Below are 8,931 nucleotides of genomic sequence, written 5' to 3' on the forward strand. Positions count from 1 at the left end.
ATCCTGAGCACTTGCTTCCAGTATGGCTCACCAAATCTGCTGCTATGCAGTTCTCTTCGTCTTTCCTAACTTGTTCCTCAGGCATCTCTCCACTAAATGAGCTGGAAGCTGTTTAATTGTGTTGCGTTGTTTTAAATGTATCAGTAATTAATACTGAACCCCCATTCGAACTCCTATCCCTTAGTTACCAGCTCCTAGTCAGGCCCTTGGGGCTACAGTCTGTGTCAGTTTCTTCCCAACTTAGTAAAGTGTAGTAAAGTGAAAAATCAACTATAAAATCCAATATCCACCTGACGAATGATGAAAGTCTTGAAAAAGCTGATGAAAATCCGATTGACTAGCTGCTTGGATCACCTGGAGAAGCATTATTAAATAAGAACGTGGAAGAACATGTTCACTCTGCAGGGAGAGAAAGTCAATAGGGCAAATGGCAACTTGTGTGTTTGTGGGGTGGTGGTGTTGAGGGTATTCGGGGAGGAGGTATGGCTTGAATGTCAAACAGCAGCTGTGCTTATCTCCCCTCCAATGACGCGCATCATGACTAGTCAGGAAAAGTTGAATGTGAAGCTAAATTGTCCTCCATGTTGTGTTATACTCTGCTGTGCCATCAGGTAGGACTACTTATATGCAAGAGTCCATTCTTGGTTTGTTCTTTGGTACAAAGAAGTAGCCTAGCCCCACCCCTTGCCTGGGTACATGGGAGAGCTGGTCTGGTGGCATGAGCAAGGGAGAGCTGGCAGGCTACCACCCAGGCCCAGATCTAGGGCCTTGAGTTGGTCTTTCCCAGCATCTTCCCCATCTATGAGCTGCTGGAGCCTGTGAAGGGGCAGGTCCTGCAGATCCACAGCTGCAGGATCTCTGAGACTCAGGGCAACTGCAGGATCTCTGAGAGTCTCTGTGAGGGTTCCGTATCGATGGTGTAGTGGAAGCCAGAGGCCTTGAACTAGACTAATGACTCATTGTAGTGAACATTCGCAAATAAAGTATTTGGGAAAAATGTTGACACACCACAACTTCCAATGCCACTATGATGAACGAATGTGTGATGGAGAGGTGGAGAAGATGGAGGAGAGGAATGGTACATGCACAGAAAGCTGAGGTGGATAGAGGAGCATGTTGTTGCCCAGAGGGGTCAGTGAGAATTTTATTTTTTTAAATTTCTATTTTTATTTTTTATTTTTTTTTGGTTGGGGAGATTACAAGGTTAGAGGGAGGATGTGGAAGGACTGGGAAATGAGTGGGATTGAGGTATACTATGTGAAATTTCCAAAGATTCAATAAAAAATTATGTTAAAAAAGAAGTAGCCTGTAAGTGAATTTAGAACCCAATATCTGTTATATTAGTAAGGTTGTATTCTGAAATATTATTTTATAAACTAAAGTTTTTAATTTTTTTTAGAGAAAACCATTTTTTAAGTATAGGTACTATTTCAGTGAAGGAGGTCAGGTATGTTCGCGTTTCAGGAGAACAGGGCAAACGGTTAAACTATGAAGAAACTGGGTAGACGGTTAAACTGTGAAGAAGCCACAATTAGGATGCTGCACAGAGTCTAGGGTAGGAGTGAACAAGAAAACATCAGTCTGTCTGGGGAGAAGACCCAGTGTACAAAGCACCTGCTGTGCCTGAATTTTATCTCTTGAACACACTCAGAGAAGGCAGCATGGTGCTGTGTACTTGTAATCCTGTGCCTGAGAAGGCTGAGACATGATGTGGTGTGTTCCTGGGGTTCACTAGCAGACAAGCAAAATTGTCAAATTCCAGGCCAAGTGAGAGATTTTGTTAAAACAACAACAACAACAACAACAAAAAACTCAAAAAACAAAAACAACTTGGTGGATGGCACCTGAGGAATGATACCATAGTTGGCTTCTAGCCTTCACACACATGCACACCCATGTGAGCATCTCCTCACCACAAACTCCAAAGCAAGCAGTGTGGGGTGGGCACATGGTTCATCTAGTGCATTGTGGTTCAGTCCAACATTTTTATGAGGTACTGTCAATATATTAGATAAAAGGAGTTGCTTAATATAAATATGAGAACCATAAAAATCTAAGTTTGCTGAATCTTAAATGCACATTAAAGGGTCAAATTTCCTCTGTGGAATATTATTTTTATATTGGGTTTTGCAGTCTTGATTTAATGTTTATTGCTATCCAAGGCTATCATCATAATGTATATCCTTGAGACATTTTGTTGTAATAATCAACAATGAAATTCCTCAATTGGCTCCCATTACAATTCTAAAATACAGCAGGACTTCGTAATGACAAAGGATTCACACACACACACACACACACACACACACACACACACACACACACACACGTTTTTCGAGACAGGGTTTCTCTATGTAGCTTTGTACCTTTCCTGGAACTCACTCTGTAGCCCAGGCTGGCCTCGAACTCACAGAGATCTAAGATGCCTGGCTCTGCCTCCTGAGTGCTGGGATTAAAGGCGTGTGCCACCACCGCCCGGTGGCAAAGGATATTATTTTAAAGATTTCCACTGAATAAAATAGGCTACCATTTAGGGAAAGTTCTCTTACCTCACCTACTTTCCTCATTTTCTCAGATTGTCAGAAGCATTTAGTTATTGAATTTGTTTGAGAATGGGTTGATGGACAAGCTCTTAGTGGGATATACGGGTCATGGGTCTCAAATACAGGGAATCAAAAAGCCTTCCCTAATGGATAATGGCCACAGTAGACAAAATGGCCTACTTGTTGGCTACAAAGAAAATCTTACAAATTGTCTTGTAATTGAGCATATGAACTGAGAATTGCAGAGTGTTTTTTTTAAAAAGATTTTGACACACATTATTTATGCAGTAGTTTGAGACAGACACTGTGTACAGAAATAAAATTCCCTGTTGTTATTTTCCATATTTGCAGGTGTCTTGTGTTTTTACCACAATGCAATTAGGCTTTAGAGATACATGCTGATAATTTCTCACTTAATGAATCTTTTCATCTACTGCAGACTGAAAGAGAAGAGGAAAACTGTCTGGAGGCCAATCAAATATATATCTATATATACATTCATATGTACATCCTTAAGTGATGAACCATCTTGCTGACTCCAAATTCTCTCTCTCTCCTCTCTCCTCTCTCTCTCTCTCTCTCTCTCTCTCTCTCTCTCTCTCTCTCTCTCTCTCTCTCTCTCTCTCTCTCTCTCTCACACACACACACACACACACACATAGACTTTTAATGTTTAAAATGAGGAGCTCATTTTTTTTTCATAAGCTTTTTTATTGTGGAAGCAGTCACAGCCAGGGCTGTTGCTCAGTGGTAGAGGGCTTGCCAGTAATGCTTCAATATAATAATTACTTTAATGTTCATTATCTCATTTTTAAAAATAGTCCTCTGGGCAGCTTTCCTGTTTGACTTGTATAGGCACCTTCCCTCCATGTGCAGCCTGTCAGGACCATGAGAGGCTTCACAGGTTTTTTGTAGTTTTTGCCAGCCTTTGCTGTGATGACAGATGTATTTAGGCTTCAGAGAGTCCCTCAAAGTTTGTATGGATTGACTCATCATCTTCAAACAATAAAGGCAACAATGGACAAGCAAAGATGCTCAATAATCAGCCAGTTGGCATTACTGTATTTTCCGTCCTTAGTTGGTGGGTTATTTGAACTTAGTCCCAAGGTCAAGGTTTCATATGAAACTTTCATAGAGGGAATCTTTTGTTCTTGTTTTTACAACCCTGTTACATGCATTAAGGGGTTATCTGTTGGAAAACTTTGCCCAGATCAGTGAAGACTCAAATCACTTTAGAATCAGGTCAAGTTAGCCATTCCCATGACTTTCATGGTTTTGTTTGTTGTTGGGGAGTAAAAGTGTATCACTTTGACACCGTTTGGGCAGCTTAGATATTTACGCATTTCTTATCTTCCATCAATTTAATCACTGTGTATATAGCCAAGATAAAATTAGACAAGCCTCAAACTCACCAGCCTCCTGAGTGCTGAGATTCCAGGCTCCTTCTGATATGTAAGACCTGGTCCTCACTTCCAGCTGAGTTCCTCCAAACCGTGTCCAAAGTGCATGGTGTCTTCAACAACCATAGCTCTTACCTCTCATCAACGAAGCTTATTTTTTTTTTTTTCAGCAGATGGGAACTATTACAGAGATATCTAACTGGTCAAAGCCCAGAAAATAAGTGACCATGGGATGCCTAGCCCCAAATGCTATATCTACAATGCAACCCCTATGCTTAAGGCTCAGGCAAAATTGTGGAAGAGGGGGCTGACAGACTATAAGAGCCAGAGGACCCAGATGATTGCTGTGAGGTAGTGACGCAACGCAACAGGGAGGCTGTCCCTACGAAATCTCAGCAATATGGCCACCTAAACAAGACCCACATAATGACAACCCCAACTGATATGCCAGCATAGATGGGGGGAATTTCACAAGGGCCCACCCTAGATGAAGAACTATAGGCAATCAATGGCTGCTGAGAGGGAGAATCAGTTTCCTCCAGGGATGAGCTTTCTAGTAGCTTATTCCACCCCAAGTGGTCAGCCCTAAACACACGTACTGAATAGAACAAGACTAAATGGATGCAGTAGGTTATGTACATCTAAAGATGAAGAGGGTGTGAATTTGAGATGGGGTTGGGGGATACACAAGAGGAGTAGGAGGAAGGAGAGGGAAGGGAGGAAATTATGTAAATGCAATGCACATGTATGAGATTCCCCAAAAAATAAAAAAGGAAATTCCCAGACTTTTTTTTTTAAAGTGAACAAACCATGTTAAAATAGACTAAACCATTCTGAAACTGCCAGATGCATCTCTTGTTTCCAACCTGTTCATCCATGTCCATGAGAATGCCACATGATTTGGAATGCGTAGGCAGGCAATTGAGTCCATACTTTAAGTAAACACAAGCACATTAGTTTATATCACCATGGCGATTTGGTTACTTGTAAATGGGAGTTGAAGATACTGTTTACAAAACAGTTTTGTAGATGTGAGAAATGTTGATGGGTTATGCAGACGAGGCTGTACACACCTGCAGGGTTGCCTCACTTTCTTCTGTTGTTGTTTTTTTGGCTTCTTTTGGGTGGGGGAATTGTTCGCTACTAAGTTCTTAATTGATAACTAATTTATGTAAAGACACTCCCCTAAGTGTGGGTTAAGCACTAAGGTATGGGGAATTTAAAAAGGAATGAGACCTAGCCCCCAACTCAAGTTCATGCTGGTACAACAATGAGCTGTTGTTGGTTTTGCTGCCTGGGGACTCTGGAAGGCTTCACAGAGGTGAGGCTGGTGTGTTCAATGGGAAGGTAGAAGGTTGAATGTGGTTGTTATAGGTCAATAAAAGGTGTAAAAGAATTCAGAGAGTAGATGACAGCATGCATAAAGCTTGAAAGAATGGGGTAGATTGTGTTTGGGTAATGGCAGATAGTACTGTGTTTTTGAAGTAGAGAATAGGAGCCTCTAATGGAGATAAACAGCATGCAGAAGAGACTTGGTTCATCAGGTATAGTAATTTCTGTGGGTTTCCATGGCAGGTTACCAGAGTCTGAAAGACTTAAAGCTATAGAAGTTATTTTTTTCTCAAGTTTTGGTGCCCCATTGTTTAAAATCATAGTATTATCAGGGTTCTACTCTTCCTGGGGTGGCTAGAGAATTCTTCCTGATTGCATGCTGCCTTGTGTGTCTGCTGATAGTGTTGGGCTTGCCTGGGCTTGTGGCTGCACTGTTCTGTTTCAAGTCATCTTTGCACACTCACACACGCCCTGCTCATCTGTGTTCAGATCTCTCCATGAGGACACTAGTTACTGTACTGGGCTGACTAAATCCACTATGGCTTTACATCGGCAAAGACACTATTTCCAAATGAGATCACATTAGTAAATTATGGTGGTTGTAGATTCATTTGTATCTCTCTCTGAAGAGGTTTTTAAAGAACAGATTTTAGAATAGTTTTAAATTCACTGTGGATTTGGTAGGAAGGGGCACAGATACTGCACATACTCGCTGGCTCCTCTCACACACACTCTTCTCTTCAGTCAGCCCCACCCCCATTAGGGCAGCACATTACAATCGGCAATCCTGCCTGGATACATCATGATCACTTGAAGTCTAGAGGTAAACCTTAAATGCTATTCTTGGTGTATATTCCGTGGGTTTGAGCCAATGTCTAGTGACATAGATCTGCCACTATAGTCTCATATAAAATTGTTTTATGTTCTTAAAAATCCTCTGTTCCTTCCAGTTCATCCCTCTTGATAAAATGTGGAAAGTACTGATCTTACACTGTTCCCATGCCTTTCCTCTTGGGGGTGTCATTTAGTTGGAATTATCTAGTAAGGAGACTTTCTGATTGATTTCTTTAACTTAGCAAGGTGCACTTAAGCTTCCTCCTTGTATTTTCATGGTTGACAGCTCATTTTCTTTAGCACCAAATAGGATCATTTATTTTGGGTGAGGCAGGGCAATTTACACCATGCTCTGTTTAATGAATGTACAGAGATGGTAGCCATTGATGCATATCTACACTGTTCTACACTGTGTTATCAAAGAGTCACACAAGAAATAAACCCAGTATTAGGATATTACTTAGGAACTCACCAGAATATTTGAGGCACGGTTCGGGTTCATCAAAGGTTTGCCTCAGCCTCCTCTCTCTATTTTCCACATATTTGTTCATTGTAAACTGCGTTACCGTCTTCTCTTGATTTGCCATGTCTGGTTGGAATGGATTATAAGAACTCTTGGTGGCAGGATGTAATAGTTAATGTTGGTGGCCATCTTGCCAGGATCTGAGAGCATTTAGTCGGTAGTTCTCTGGCATGCCTGTTGTGGGTGGTGGTGGTAGTGGTGTAGACTGGATTAATTGAAGCAGAAAGACTCACTGTAATTGTGGATGGCTCCATTCCATGAGTTGTGGTCCTGGACCAAATAAAAAGGGGAATGAGCCGAGTTTCAGCATTCATGGCTCTCTGATACCTGACTGTTGATGCGATGTGACCTCATGGTCCAGCTGCATGACGTCCTTACCATGAGGACTGTCCTCAAACTGTGAGGCAAGAGAAATCCTTCCTTTCTTAAGTTCCTTTTGCCAGGTACTTGGTCACAGCTGCAAGAAAGTAATACGGAAAGTCAGTGGCAGGACGAGGATGCTCTCAAAAATCGGATCATGTGGCTCATAGGCTTTTGGAACTGGTTTGTGGAAAGAATATGGGAGTGTTTGCAACTGTAGAATTCTAGAGAAGCCCTAGAATTCTGGGAACAGAGCTCAGTGGGAATGTGGACAACAAGAAGACTGAGAGGAATCTAGACAGTGGAAACATGACTTAAGAGGTTTTAAAGGGGAACCAGGACTTTTCAGAAAAGCAGAAGCCATTCATGTTCTAACTTCATTCTGCCTGTTTCCTGAGAACTATGAATTAGGCTGAATTAAAAAATAATGCTCTAATTTGTTTGGTGGAGGGAATTCAAGGCAGGATAGTATTCGGGCTGTCGCATGGGTACTGGGTATGGAAGACAAGGAGCATGCGGACGAAGCACCTGTAGCCACTGAAGAGATTAGTGCTGTTATCCCATGTTCTCCACTGAGACAATAGCAAAGGCCTTCATCAGCTGGAGGCTCTGATGCAAAAATTCATTTGACCAAAGGGAGCCTGTACTGAGAATGCTGCTCAAGTAGTTTGCTGCTCAAGGTAACTTTCTAGTGCAGCTAGTAGAGCTGTGATCCAAGGATGGTGGGCTGTATTTTGAGTTGGCAGTGCTCCTCATGTGATACCGACCTTATAGACATGAAGGATGCAGAAATGAGGGTTACTCAAGGCCTGCACCTTAGTTCCAGAGAGCTGCTGAGGCTAGGCAGTATGTGGCAAGATTAGAGCCCCAGCCAGGAGGCCTTGAGGGATCATTGCATGAAACTAAGGTGAACCTCAGCTTCCATGGCAACCCTAAGATATTGGAGATGCTAGAACCATGAGATGATCACTGAGGAAAGCTGCAGTTATAGATGGAGTCAGCTCAAGAGAGAGGCCATACATGTTGCAGGTCGTAGAGCTGGACTAGAAGGGATACCTAATTCTTTTGAAACCCATATCATTCCATCAAGAGCCCCTAATGCTCAGCGAAGAGCTGCAGGATTTGACATGATCCTGATAAATTTCAGCATTGCTTTGGCCAATTTCTTGCTGTGTTTTCATTCTACCCTTATGGATTATGTGGTAATTCTGTGTCGTTGTTTGCCATAGCTATGCAACTTGTATTTTGCTTTATAGGAGCTCACAGTTAAGAGATTGTCTCACGTCTCAGAAGAGGTTTGACTTTGGACCTTCAAACAGCATGGATTCTGCATGACATTTGAAGTTTGACTGAATCCATTTTACATCATGGGCTAGCCATGAGTCTTTGGGGAAAAGGGTGGAAGGCTATGGCTTAACCATGACATGTCTGGGTGTCAAGGAGATGAAGAATGGAGTTGTGATGCTTAATAGTGGTTCTCAACTTGAGAGGCTTTACAACCACCTTGGAGATAAAACTCTAGGCCTGTCTGTGAGCTACTTTATAGATGGACTAGGTGAGGCAAGAAGGACCGTCCTGTGGGCTGGGGTCCTGTCCTTGAATAAAAGGGAAAAAGGATCTAAAGACCAGTTGTCTCTCTTTGCTTCCTGACCATAGATACAATAGGGCTATCTGCTTAACTGCCTTGTGACATCCCCGCTGTGATGGACTGAATTCTTAAACCATGATTCAAAATGGACTCTTCCTCAAGTTGCTTTTTGTCAAATATTTTTTATCACGGCAACATGAAGGTAACTAGCTCAGGGGTCCTTGATGCTGTTGAGTAGAAATAGCCGAGAAAAGACACGATTTTTCTAACTAGACCTTATACTGAATACATTCTAGTACTCCCAGCAGGTAATACCTATTGGTCAAAATCTTCCTCAACAGGTTGATCAAG

General features: G+C 42.1%; 1 long non-coding RNA gene across 1 annotated transcript; it reads right to left on the bottom strand.

Annotated features, from left to right (window-relative positions):
* Positions 1–4,882: 4,882 nt before the first annotated feature.
* Positions 4,883–7,201, bottom strand: LOC143267858 (uncharacterized). The gene is made up of 2 exons (XR_013043487.1): positions 7,011–7,201; positions 4,883–6,902 (listed from the first exon to the last, which is right to left on the bottom strand). It is a non-coding gene; the product is annotated as an uncharacterized LOC143267858 (long non-coding RNA).
* Positions 7,202–8,931: the final 1,730 nt, after the last annotated feature.

Source organism: Peromyscus maniculatus, chromosome 11, assembly GCF_049852395.1.
Source record: "Peromyscus maniculatus bairdii isolate BWxNUB_F1_BW_parent chromosome 11, HU_Pman_BW_mat_3.1, whole genome shotgun sequence".
In the NCBI taxonomy this organism is placed as follows: domain Eukaryota; kingdom Metazoa; phylum Chordata; class Mammalia; order Rodentia; family Cricetidae; genus Peromyscus; species Peromyscus maniculatus.